This window comes from Littorina saxatilis, linkage group LG12 (assembly GCF_037325665.1).
Source record: "Littorina saxatilis isolate snail1 linkage group LG12, US_GU_Lsax_2.0, whole genome shotgun sequence".
NCBI classification, from domain to species: Eukaryota; Metazoa; Mollusca; class Gastropoda; order Littorinimorpha; family Littorinidae; genus Littorina; species Littorina saxatilis.
The window spans coordinates 43,163,012-43,167,493 of NC_090256.1; the positions used below are offsets into that span (position 1 = coordinate 43,163,012).

The 4,482-nt window shown below is 40.6% G+C and overlaps 1 long non-coding RNA gene across 1 annotated transcript; it reads right to left on the reverse strand.

Moving 5' to 3' along the window:
• Window positions 1–562: 562 nt before the first annotated feature.
• On the reverse strand, window positions 563–3,060 carry LOC138982009 (uncharacterized). Its single transcript, XR_011460761.1, has 4 exons — window positions 2,886–3,060; window positions 2,480–2,554; window positions 2,094–2,177; window positions 563–1,656 (listed from the first exon to the last, which is right to left on the reverse strand). It is a non-coding gene; the product is annotated as an uncharacterized lncRNA (long non-coding RNA).
• Window positions 3,061–4,482: the final 1,422 nt, after the last annotated feature.

The window sequence follows — 4,482 nt, forward strand, 5'->3', positions numbered from 1 at the left end:
TTGTTTTCAACCATTCAAGGTTATAACAAAGTGTTGCTGGTATGCGACTGAACATGTTCTATTAGGAAAGCAAAGCAAATTCCGGTGTACATAGTGGTCAACATAAAAACAATCAGACGCATCGATGCAAGACATTTATCAAGTGGCTGACAATTGATTTTGAAATGAAAACTGTTTGCAAAATATATCGCTGTCAAAATTATATTTTGAACAAGTACATAAAGGAATTAGGTTTGAACCATAGCAAAATGAATATGTTTAAATTTTTCATGTTGCAGACTTAAATTTACATGGACTCATGAAAATACAGAACAGGCACTGAACAAGCCATGTGATACAATACTGAACCAAATAGGAAGAGAAGTACATTTTAACGACAGCAGATTTTAACACAAAAAATCGACACCTAAGACAACAATCAAGAAGTTCAAATTCAATGTACATGCACTTGATCAGATGGGATAGTTTGTACTGCATGAAGAAAGATCATACACAACACACTACAGAGATCCTTCCTGATTGTTCTCAACATTGTATGTTTTCAGCTTTTTCCTCAAACTCCTTTCTTTCCATGTGCATTTCATTTTGTCCAACATTGCATGTTTTCAGCTTTTTCCTCAGTCTTTTCTTTCCATGTACATTTCATTTTGTCCATCATTGTCTTCAGTTTGTGGTGGAGTCTTATTTAAAAAAAAAACAGAACATTTTGCAAAGTGTCTTCTTGAACAGCTTGTGAAAGATCAAATGAATACAAAGTGTCATAAAAACACACCGGAACAGCATCACTGTTCCTGCATGGTTCAATAAAGTCATCTGCTTTTGCCTGTGTGTTGATGCACAGGTTTCCCAGAAAATATGTTCCATGGACATCAAATCACCAAAGGGAAGTAAAGTAATCGCTCTTTATGCATACGACATGTGTAATAGATTAAGCGAGAGTTGTACGGAACCTTTTCTCCTGGCACGAGAGGATGAAAGTCGCTTGTATATTTCAATGCTTGTTATTCTCTCAGGTGCCAGGAGAAAAGGTTTTGTACAACTCTCGCTTACTCTATTACACGGTCATGTCGTATGAATAAAGAGCAATTACTTCCCTTTGGTTATTTGATATCATCAACGCTTTGCCTCATTCTGTTTAAGATTTCTGCTTTGTGTTGCATGGACAGACACATCTGCAATACATTGGGCTTGACAAAGGTCAGTTTGCCCTTGTTCAGCATGCTTGTCATGTCAGGGGTGTTTTCACTCTTTTCACTGTAGGATTCAGGTGCGCAAGTCAGGGCTTCCAAACACTGCAATTTCTCATCTCTGTACGCACTCTTTTGGAGACACCAAACTCTCTGTTTTAGCTTTTTGGCAACACATCCTCCAACATACTTTGCATTGTCCTCTTCATCCTCTTTGATTTCTAATGCACTTACTGGTTCCCTAGTTTTTCTTCATAGGCCTTTAATTAAGACACCAACAGTATAAACATGTTCAAGGCAATCCAGGCTGAAACTGCAGGGGATACTGTCAACTCAGTAATGCCTGAATGCTGGGTTGAAAAAGCAGAGTAGTACCTGGCCCACGCCTTCTCCTTGGCAGCATTCCCAACCTTGCCTCAGGGAACTAGGCAGTCATGAAGAAGCAGAAGTTTCTCTTCCAGATCTGCACCTAAAACACAGAAAATAAAATATTATAAATAAAACAACACACAAATATAGCAGAAATCAACCCAAGAGTGAAACTGAAGATGTAGATGCATGCACACAATCAAAACCAACAACACACGACAACAACCCAAAACTACACTTTACATGAATGGATGTGAACATATTAAATTTTTTATTCCATTTGTCGTTATAGAACGTGTTGACAAACCACTTTCATGAATCCTTATCATGTCTTTCAACTATGACATGTGCTATCAATGATCCTAAAAAACACATGAAATATTGTAGTGGCAGGCATGTACCTAAAATATTTGTAAACAGTAGCCTCTCTGTGCAACGAAGCAGTATTTTTGCTCGAAAACTATGAATGAAAGTGATCTTTCAGGTACTGGGACTTTGCAAGCTGATTTTTTTATATCGCCTTACTCAAAAACTTACTTTTCAATTACTGAATTGGTCGACAAGCCCTCTGAGCTCCGGCGAAAGGCAGTTGTCATTCTTGGTAGATCATGCACAAGCGTTCTGCAATAAAGCATGCAATTTAGAAGTGACAATGAATTTAAAAACAACAGAAGACATCAAGCATATATCAAAACAGAATTATGCTGGAGGGGAAAGAAAACAAATATATTGCACTGATCTTTTTGATGTGTTGATCTGACTTCAGTTCCTGCACCATTTTTAACTTCCATGCATGATGTACATTCAAATCAATCAATGGTTCAGTTATAATATATCACTTATCGGTTATTTCTTGAATATCTGTTGTTCCAGTTCTAAATTTTCATAGTCTTTTACATAGATCTGTCAATATTTTTACTTACTTTTGGCAATTCTTGGAGTTTCTTTTGTGGTGATGCTGTCATCTTTTCAGCGATTGAGATGTCGGTACTTTCCCCCTGAAAAAACAACAACCATGGAATAGAAAGGGTATCTATAAATCTACAGCCGAATTTCTATCATTCAGAAATTGTTCTGTTGCAAATTTGTCGGTTCGCTGAGCTAAAATAGTGGCCGATGTGAACGAGAATTCTGCAGAAAAACGATCTGCTGATCAGCTTGAGTGCACAGCTTCGGATTTACCAGTGTGTCAGATGCTCTCGCGTTTCAAGTGTTAAAAACAAAAATAATGACGTGCCGTCCACAATCAATCTTTATTGTTGATTCACATGACTCATTTCAATCATCAGCAATGATCTTTTTGTATTGCTTTGTTTGCTTTTCACATACCTCAGCCACAAACTCCACCTCCCCTTCGAAATTCTCCTTCTTCTCCATGTGTTGAAAGACTGCACCGGAAGTAAAGTTACTGTCAAAACCTCTCGCAGCCGCAGACGGGAGTTCGAAACAGAGCCAGCGTTGGCGCGCGCGCAGAGTTGGCGATCCTGTCAAGGGATATCTATGGTTGGACTGGGGGTGGGAGAATGGTAAAAAAAAAACCACTCGGGGGCGAGGATGAATCGGGCGGGGGTGGGGGTGGGAGTGGGGGAGGGGGGGTTGGTGTGGGGGTTAAAGACGGTCCTTAATTGAAGCAAAATTGGATTTGATTTGAATTACTCTCGCTCTCTCTTTCTCTCTCTCTCTCTCTCTCACTCAGGCTCTCTCCCTCTCTCTCTCACTCTCTCTCTCTCTCACTCTCTCTCTCTTTCTCTCTCTCTCTCTCTCTCTCTCTGCACAAGCAACAGAGGTGTCACCCGCGACACAACACAATGCAGAGGAGAACGACGTCATCGCCGAGGTGCCTGACAAGCGCCCCCTCACTCGAGCACGAGCTCAGACTGTGAGGGAGGGAATGGACAAGCGCCAGATGACTCTTGCTGACTGTGGGGTCCACAGCACGACGCCAGTACCCACGGTTACCAATAGGGTCACAGACGAAGGCGAAGGCGCTAGATAGGATGTCGGCCGGGCCCCTGCTAATCAACTCCATTCGACTAAAACCGTAAGTTTCTTGACGTATAATCTTGAAGGTCTAAAACGCCTCTATGATCCAGATATAGGTTCATATCTATCAACATTTGATTTTGTGCTACTCGTGGAAACTTTTTCAATAACTTTTCCGACTTTGATATTCCCGACTCATGAAGTATTTGTATCCCCAGGCATAAAACTGTCAGATAGTGTAACTGCACGCCTTTCCGGAGGAACTGCTCTGCTTGTCAGAAAAGAACTGTCCCGCTTTGTGACTAGAATAAAAACAGAATACGACAACATGATAATTCTAAAGTTGTCGAAGAGTCTCTTGGCCACAGACCAGGACGTGATCTTATTGGGTGTGTACGTGCCCCCAATCAATTCTGTGTACTACAGAGAAACGGACATTTCGAATGGCATAGCTGTGATTGAACATTGCATGATGGATATTATACAAGACTGTGGTGACCTCCCTTTTATATTAATTGGTGATTTAAATGCCAGAACAAGTTCGAGAAATGCGGTGCACAAAACACTTCTCGATGAGAATCTCGACATTTTTTCGATACACGAGGATTACGTAGAAAAAGACTGTGTGAAACGGAACTCAAAAGACAAAGAACTGAACGAATATGGTAAATGTTTACTCAGTGTCTGCGAACAGTTCGATCTGAAAATTTTGAACGGTGGCCAGGGTGACGAGCGTGGGAATTTCACATATATATCCACCTCGGGTTGTAGTGTGATTGACTATATTATTGTCTCCAGACTCCTCCTTGATTTGCACATCAGAGTGCACGTCGCGGAAAAAATTGAGTCAAAACATATGCCTGTCGAGTGCTACATTCAAATACAAAGTGAAATACATGAGTTGGATAGAAAACAACCAGGGACGTATAGAATTGACAAACTC